General features: G+C 39.5%; 1 pseudogene; it reads left to right on the top strand.

The window, feature by feature from the left end:
- Window positions 1-7,448: 7,448 nt before the first annotated feature.
- Window positions 7,449-7,882, top strand: LOC113618575 (AP-2 complex subunit sigma pseudogene; annotated as a pseudogene).
- Window positions 7,883-9,542: the final 1,660 nt, after the last annotated feature.

Raw genomic sequence — 9,542 nt, 5'->3', positions numbered from 1 at the left:
GTTATCAGGAGAAAATGAACAGGCTGGTGCTGGCGGGCAGAGATGCACAAGCTTCTGTTTGCATTTGTGGGGAGTATTGGTCTGTTTGCCCAGCCTCCAGAAGGAGCCGTCTAGGAGACGAGATTGCCCCACTCCTGAGGTCCTCGAATTATTTGCTCGCAGACACTCCTCAAAGTGGCCAGGCAGGAGAGAATACCAACATTTCTGCTCAGCACTGAACTGGGAACCTTTATACACCAGCTCTTCATTCTCACAATAACCCTGCAAGATACCAATTCTTATTGATAAAACATGAAACTGAGGCTCAGAGAGGTCAGGTGTCTGGTACGGTGTAGAGAACAGAACTGAGCACTGGCCTATATGACCCCAAAGCTGGTCTTCACTTCCTGATACTATGTATTATATATGCATTTGTTTATTGTTTGTCCCCGCCCCACCACCAGAATATAAGCTCCACAGGGGCAAGGATCTTGTCTGTTTCATTCAGGCCTAGAAAAAGTACCTGGCACATAGGAGAAATTGAAAATATTAATTCAATAAGTAAATGTACATGTTATATACTTGAGTCTCACAGGAAATGCTTTTGCAAGGATCATCTCTACAAATTTCAGGGTCTTCATGGCTCAGTACGAGACTTTCCACCTTCTCTCTACCTTCTTCAATTCCTTCTAGATCCACAGCTACATGCCACTGGTGGGAGTGTGAATTGATACAATCACTTCGAAAAAGCTTGGTACTAGCTTCTAAAATTGAACTTGCTCATCCTCTGAGGCTCAGCAATGCCGACCTCCACCCCTGCATTCCTAGACCTTATTCGTAGAGAACTTGTAACTGTTCACCAGGTGACACATTTGCAGCAGCATTGCTCATAATGGCAAAAAAATTAAAATAAAAACCCACTAAGCAACCCAAACATCCAAGGACTTTAGAGTGAATTCATACGTTTTGCTATCATCAAGCAGCAACACAGATAAATCATAGAAACATAGCTTTGGGTTAAAAAAAAAAACAAATGAAGTGGCAGAAGACTAATTCAATATGATATTTTAATAAAGCACAAAACAAGGAAAATGAAACAGTACAAAGTTTAAAGATATATACATATGTGCCACAACTACTTTTTAAGTATTGGAAAAATAAACACAAAAATTGAAGATTTTGGCTACCACTGAAAAAGAGGCAGAGGCGAGGTAGGAGAAGAACATGTAAGTAGATGCAAAAAACCCCCAATAATGTTTAGTTCTTAAGTTTGGGTGGTGTGTTCATGGCTGCTTATTAAAATGCCTCAAATCTTAGCTATAAACGACATGACTTCTTTTATATGTATCGGCTATCAAATAAGTACGTAACTCAAGCCAGCCCGCCCAGGATGGAGCTGTGTGTGAAGGCACTATGTCTGTCATCCGCATAGACATCTGCTGGCTGCTGTCAGGAGTATACTTTGGGCATCTGGAAGCTGTTGTTTACTGCATCATTGGCGCCAAGAGGTGAGCTGAATCCCATAAGTGAGAAATGAAACACTCAAACTTGGAACTCCCAAGTACACATCTAGTAATTATGCACCAGAGAGGAGACTTCATTCAGGGAAAGAATAATTTATTTGTATCTAAACATTCCTTTACTGTTTGACAAGGTGGTGATCCCACCGAGAGGTACCAGGGATTCAAATGTGTTCTTTTATAAACATTTTTCTTCATACCCACTGTGTTGTATAAAGCTGCCAATGATCATGCCTTAGGTTCACTTGGACTCTTCTCCACGTACAGGGAGGCACACAAACTCTCAACTACATATGTGGAATTAATGTGTCTGATAACACTTGCCTCATGTGAGAAAAGTCACTGATTTCATCACTCTTTCTAGCGGTTTCAGGACTCCTGGCAGCTCTTGCAATCTATAAATGGGGTAACTTCATTAATTCTAATTAAGTGTCAGAAATGAAAATCAAAAACACACATTAAGACTTTTCCCTTGATAAGGAATGTTAACAACATGTGACCTTAGCTGTGTGACAAAGACAATGCTTGTACTGCAGTCTACAGTGTCAGACTCTTGTGGAGAGTATTAAAAGTGCTCTGAAAAGGAAATATCTTCATTATTTTTAATGATAAGTTTTAGACAAGAAAAATCTATAACTAGGCTTACTTTCTTCATAATGAAGATGAAGATTTATAAATCACCCAGAAGATATGATCAATGTAAATAAGCTGGTCATTTAGATACATTTATTTTTTGGTTTATATTGTCAATGAAAGTGCCTTTATCACATGAACCAGGTAATTGCTATATCTTTACCTTACTTTCTTCAGACAAGACACAGTGTCAATCATTGATCTAGGCTACAAGGCAATTTTCTTACAAAATTAAAAATAGCTTTTTAGTGGGATGGAGCAGCATGCACAGGGAGATCAGCTCAGTGCTTTTTGATGACCTAGAGGGGTGGGATAGGGAGGGTGGGACGGAGGGAGACGCAAAAAGGAGGGGATATGGGGACATATGTATGCATATGACTGATTCACTTTGGTGTGCAACAGAAACTAACACTGTATTGTGAAGTAATTATACTCCAAAAAAGATCTATTTAAAAAATAGTTTTTAATAAACCAATTAAAGAAGGCTATGTGTGTATGCATAATATTACATATATATATATACACCACATATATAATATACACACACATATATATGAAAAATGTATTTTTAAACTGCCCACTATTCTTAGAATAAGTAGCAACAGGTTTATAAAAATAGCAAACTGATTTTCTAGTAAATGAATTCACATGTAATTTAAAAAAATTATGGTCATCCAAAAATGGCACATTGCATAGAACATGATATACAGGTGTTATTTTGTTGCTTAAGGATCTGGTCACTTTCCTGGGACTATTTCTTACATTGTTATTAGTATTGTCCTTTATAAACTTTTGATTTTTAGGCATCATGATAATACAATATCTGTCCATCCATTCATTCAACAAATATTTATAAAATGCCAGGCATTTTGCTATGATAATGATTAAAGAGGATGCTTTACCTCACAGAACTTTCTACTTAGTGATGGAGAAAGATGTTAGTGAGATATCACAAAAAGAAACTTACAAAATGTGGATAAAGAAAAGGTATATGGTGCTTAAAGATTATAATAGGGTGAATACACCTTATTTAGAAAGGATCTCAGAAGGCCTCCCCCAGGACGTGATGTTTGATGGAGGAAGCCCAGATATATAAAATCAATGATTTGCATCTTATTTTCACTAGAATTCCTTTTAATGCCTGGTGTTTTGATAGAATCACTCTCAAAGATATATGATTAATTTTAATCAAATCTGCAAAAATTGATTACTTTGTGACAGGTAGCATGGGAAAGAACTAAAATAATGAAAGTTCTTGCCTTCGGTGAGTTTACTGAGTAGGGAGAAAAGCACAATACGACAATATAAAACAAAACTTGATAAGCAAAATAAGTGATATACAAGCAAAAGCACAGAAGAAAAACTTTCTTCTAGTTAGTAGACTCTAAAATATTTTCACCCACTGTGCGGCATATACTTTGGGCCTTGCATTATAGGTGGGAATTTGAAGATAGACATGGGAGAGAAAGCATTTCTGTTAATGTACAAATGGGAAAACATGAAACGTATTCTAGAAATTGTGGGTCCAGTTTGAGTCCTGTAAGAAGAAGTGGTGAGAGTTGAGGCCGGAAAGTTAGATTCGAATCAGCCTGTGACAGCTCTTGATTGTTATGCTGAGGTTCGTACGAGACGCAGAAAGTAGCAGAAGATAAATCATTGGACGTGTGCAACCAGCCCTGCTCAGCTCTCCCATTTCATAATGTAGCTCTGAGCCTAGGAAATGATAAACTCTGACATCCCCTGTTTCTATCTGTTCCTTAAGCTGATTAAAACAGAGACCAACTACTTGTATGCATTTGGAGAAACCCAAAGGGCTTGAGTCTTTGAGGTCAGGAACCTAGTACTATTCATACTGTTATGTCTAGGACGTCACATAAGCTTGACCTGAGATTAATGTTTAATCATTGTTAGTTCCTGTATTTATCTTCTCAACCATTAGGTAGAAACCAATAAAAGAAGGACCAAAGCCGATAATATTCCCTTATATTTTTAAAATTACATTTAAAAAATCTGAACAGACATAATCAAATACAATGTACTGTATTAGGCTTTGGCTTGAAAAAAAAACAGGTGAAAAAGGGATTTTTGGGACATTTGGGGAAATTTGACTGTGGCCAGATACATGAGGATACTGTGGAATTATTATTCATTTTCCTAGGTGCTTGCAACTAACTTTCAAATATTCAGCAAAAAAAATACATATATACACACACATACACAGATAAAGCAAATATACCAAAACATTACAAATTGTTGGATCTGGGTGAATGATATGCAAGTGTTCATTTTAGTATTCTTTTAACTTTACTATGTTTGAAATTGTTCATAATAAAAAGTTGGGAAGGATTTAAATTCCAAAGATATATTCCACCAACACCTGAAATTAATATAATCTTATATCAACTATATCTCAATTTAAAAAATCACACACGGGCTTCCCTGGTGGTGCAGTGGTTGAGAATCCACCTGCCAATGCAGGGGACACGGGTTCGATCCCTGGCCCGGGAAGATTCCCACACGCCGCGGAGCAACTAAGCCCGTGCGCCACAACTACTGAAGCTCACATGCCTAGAGCCCATGCTCCGCAACGAGAGAAGCCACCGCAGTGAGAAGCCCATGCAGCACGACGAAGAGTAGCCCCCGCTGGCTGCAACTAGAGAAAGCCCGCGCACAGCAACGAAGACCCAACACAGCCAAAAACAAATAAATAAGTAAATTTATTAAAAAAAAAAAAATCACACACACTCAAATATACTTCATCAGTCAGCGTTCTTAGTTTCTAGTAAAGAAACCAACTCTGGTTAATTTAGGGAAAAGGTTTTTATTAAAAAGGTAATGGGTAGCTCACAGATTTTGGGACAGCTTGAAAATCATACTACCCCACACATCCTGTGAACTCCTCACTCTGTCCCCATCGACCTCACAACTTTTTCTGCCACTGATGCTGCAACGGCTGCCTTGTCTTCCTCTGGAGACAGAATATAGCTGCCACTGAACTGCTGCCTCTCCTGGGCCAGAATGGATTTTGTAAGCACCTGACTGGGGTAGCCCATGCCCTGATCACAAGGGAGTCTGAGAAAGCACGACTCTTACATTTCAGTTTCTATAGTCGAATGCTTGGCCTGCTTCATTAGGTGGGGGATTCTCCAGAAATAGCAAGGTGGTTCAGATATTGAATGGTGAAGAAGAGTAACAAAAGCCAACTGCTTCTGCAACTGATATAGAAGTCGGTGTTATTAAAGGTGAAAGTTACACTCCTTCCCAGAGGAAGTCACAATTTAATATGTATGTACGTATCTGTCTATCTATCTATCTATCTCTCCATCTATCTAAAGTATTGATAACATACACAGACTTTTTTACATAAACAATAATAACATTTACTGACAATTGCCATGTACCAGATACCACTTTAATATATGTTTATATGAATTAACTAATTTAATGCCCACTGCGACCCCAATGACCCTGTGATATAGAGACTAACATTATTATTTTTATTTCCCTTTGAGGAAACTAAAGTTCCAAGGTTAAGTATATTTAAACTATCCCAGTTCCCAGACATAGTAAGGGGTGGAGCCAGGATTATGAATCCAGATGGTGCTTATGCTCATTAAACACAGCCTCTCTGGTATCATTGTTTTATTATTTTCTTCATTCACTTATCAGTATATGATTGTCCACTTCATTCTGTTAATGGCTGAGTAATAAGGGCAATTGCAATTAATCTAATCATTCCCCTATTGATAAACATTCAGGTTGTCTGATTTTTCCCTAATTAAAACAATATTTCAATAAATGTCCTCTTAGACATTTTCTTTGTGCATATGTATAAGTATTTCCAAGAGTCCCAGAAGTGCAATTGCTGGGTCAAATTGTACAAGCATCTTAAAATTTATAGATATTGCCAAATTGCCTTCTAAAAACTTTTGTACCAATTTACATCCCACCTCTCTAACAGAGTATGAGTATCTGTCTCTCTTAACTTTTCTACATTTGTGACAATTTAATAGTGAAAAATATTTCGTTGTGATTTTAGTTTATATTTCCTTGATCATAGTAAACCTCAGCACCTTTTGTGTGTTCATTGGCTCTTTATATTTTACCCTCTATGAATTGCCCATTTACATTTTTACCTTGTTTTCTCCATTGGATAATCTTTTTCTTGATTTGAGGGTGTGCTTATATAAAAATCCTTTGTCTGTCATATGTTATCAATTGGTAAACTTTAAACTGAAAACTGAAGAATTTAAAAGCAATGAAAGTGTGTTACGTGTGTGTGAGCATGCAAACATGCACACTTCTCTATGATTAAAAATCAATCTCAGGGGAATTCCTTGGCGGTCCAGTGGTTAGGACTCTGTGCTTTCACTGCTATGGGTGCAGGTTCAATCCCCGGCTGGGGAACTAAGATCCCGCAAGCCGCGAGGTTCGACCAAAAAAAAAAAAAAAATCTGGGATGAAATCTGAATGAGGCCTGTAGTCTAGTTAAACAGTATTGTGCTAATGTCAGTTTGCTTGCTTTGATATTGTTAAATTAAATATTACCATTGGGGGAAGAGGAATGTTGAGTTTCCTAGAGCTGCTGTAATAAATCACTACAAACTAAATGACTTAAAACAACAGACATTTACTCTTACATTTCTGGAGGCTAGAATTCCGAAATCAGGATGTTACCAAGGCCATGCTCTTTCTGAATGCTCTAGAAAAGATTGCTTCCTTGCCTCTTCTGTTGCTTTTAGTGGTTTGCCAAGAATTCCTGGCATTCCTGGGCTTGTAGATACATCACTCCCATGTCTGCCTCCATTGGCACATGGTGTTCTTGTTGTGTCTGTGTCTGTGTCCAACTTTCCCTCTTCTTATAAGGACATCAGTCATTGGATTAAGGCCCACCCTAATCCAGGATGACCTCATTTTAACTTGATGTGAAAGGATGGTTTGAAGCCAGAAGCTGAGAGACTCAATGGAGATGTGTGCATTTATCAAGGTAAGAAGAGACCTGAGCTGGCACACAGGTAGGGAATGGCAAGGAAGGTATAAATGTGAGAAACATTCAGAAAGTAACATGTACAGGATTTGGTGACTGGTTGGATATCACAGAGCAAGTAAGAGAGAAAAATTGAGAAAAACTCCCAGGTTTCTGGCTAGAGAGCCTGGATGGTTACGATGCCATTCACTGACATGATGTGCTGGTGATTCTCCAAGTGCCCCACCAAGCTATCCTCCACCCTTTAGCCACTGCTTTGTGCCCCAGAAAACTGACCTTTGTGGACTGAATCACCTGGGAACTTTGACCTCTGGTTTCATGGGGTCTCTATGATCTGCTTCATCCCCATCCAGATCCTGGTGGGCAAGACACATCTGGTCAAGTGGTACATGCAGTTTGATGACAATGAGAAACCCAAGTTGATAGAGGAGGTGCACGCCACCAGAGTCACTGTTGGAGATGCCAAAACACCAACTTTGTGGAGTTCTGGAACTTTAACATCATTTACTGAAACTATGCCAGTCTCTACTTCTGCATCTGGGTGGATGTCCATGACAACAACCCGGCTATCTACCACTTTGTGGAGATCTTAAACAAATATTGCAACAATGTTTGTGAATTGTCTGCTTTTACATCCAAGGTTTATTTGGTGACAGACTTGACATTGGTGACTAGCAAGATCTGTGAGACCAGCCAGATGAAGGTGCCGAAACGGCGGCTTAGGCTGCAGTCCCTGGAGTCCATGCCTGGGGACCATCTCTGACAGCCCCTCCTCAAGTGCGCAGGAGGAAGGCGCCCAGCTAGGTCTGGGTCTCAAGAGAGGAGACCGCACCCTACTGCCTCCAGGCCCCAGATGCCCTTAGAGGCCACCTTTGTGTGTACTGAGTAACTGTGCTGTCATTGTGTGATACTGTCAGTGTGTGTGTACAGACCCCTAATAAACTTGTGGTCCCTGCCTGAAAAAAAAAACCAACCTGAAATCAAATCAGGTTGGATATGGCCACAGCTTCTGTTAGGCAGCTCTTCCTCCACAGGCAGGTAACATCTCTCTCCTCTGGCCCCTTGAGGGCATAGCAGGGATAACAGCTTCTGTTGCTAGAGAACCCTTATTGAATAATCTCTTAAACCCTTCACTAAACTCTCTTCAGTGACTTCTTGAGCATATTATCTGTTTCCTGCCAGGACCTTGATTGGTACGGAATGTGAATAAAGGGGAAGGTGGGGTGAAGTGAGGAAAGGATTACAAATTCACTTTAAGAAACACTGAGTTTAAGGGAATTCCTTTTCCTGATGCTTCCACTGCAGGGGGCACAGGGTCAATCCCTGGTCTGGGAACTAAGATCCTGCATGCCACATGGCATGGCCAAAAAAATTTTTTTAAATAAATCAAAAAATAAGAACATTGAGTTTAAGGTGTTTGTGTGACATCCGAGTGTCAACGTCTATATGGAACTAATGCCAGGAGGAAAGCCTGGACTGGGATATCGATCTGGTAGCCATTGATAAAAGTATTAGTATATTTGGCAGTTGAAAATAAGTACTAATAATAGGAAATAATTTAAAGCTCAAGGGACAGAAGGCTAGACTCAGGGAAAGATCAGTATTTAAAGAGGCAACTGCGAAATGAGAAGCCTGCAAATGAAATTGAGAAGGAGCGTTCAGAGACGGAAAAGAAAGATGAGGATGCAATCCTGTCATAGAGGAGAGGTAAGGAAAAGTTTTAAGAAGGAAGGAGTGAACAGTAATATCAAGAATATCAACCAAAAAAAAAAAAGAATATCAACCTCTTGATTGAAAAGTTCTGAGAATTGAAAATTAGGCTGGGAAATCTTAGGGTTATGGATGAGCTTATCATGAGAAGTTTCAGTGGACTGGTAGGGTTTGAGCATACTCCATGGTGTGAGGAATGAATGGCCAGTGAAGAAGTTGGGCATGCAGGGTTAATGAACACATAGAGTATAAATATTAGCTCAAAACTCAAGTCTGTAAAAAAATGTGTTTGAAACTGTGCACCTCAGATTGGGACTTGAACCCATGTGTTGGGACTTAAACCCACCCTAACTCAGATTGGGACTCGAATCCATGCAGCCAGGACTCGAACCTGGCCAAAACCCATGGTCTTCCAACTGAGATCACACACCTGGCTTTGGGACTTAGTGAAGCTCAGGTTCTTGATATCTCATCACAGAAAGAATTCAGTGAGAGTCAAAGTGATAGGTAAGAAGTGGATATATTTAGAGAGAAACACACTCCACAGACAGAGTGTGGGCCGTCTCAGAAGGTGAGAGCAGCATCAGGGTATGGGGTTGTCAGTTTTTATAGGGGTGGGTAATTGCATAGGCTAATGAGTGGGAGGAGTATTCCAGCTATTTTGGGAAGGGGCGGGATTTCCAGGAACTGGATCACTTTTTTGATCATAAGAA

This window comes from Aethalodelphis obliquidens, unplaced genomic scaffold (assembly GCF_003676395.1).
Source record: "Aethalodelphis obliquidens isolate GAN/ISIS:26980383/991018 unplaced genomic scaffold, ASM367639v1 scaffold5, whole genome shotgun sequence".
Lineage (NCBI taxonomy): Eukaryota > Metazoa > Chordata > Mammalia > Artiodactyla > Delphinidae > Aethalodelphis > Aethalodelphis obliquidens.
The sequence above is the reverse complement of the archived record's forward strand: the minus strand, read 5'-3'. Positions and strand labels throughout refer to the sequence as shown.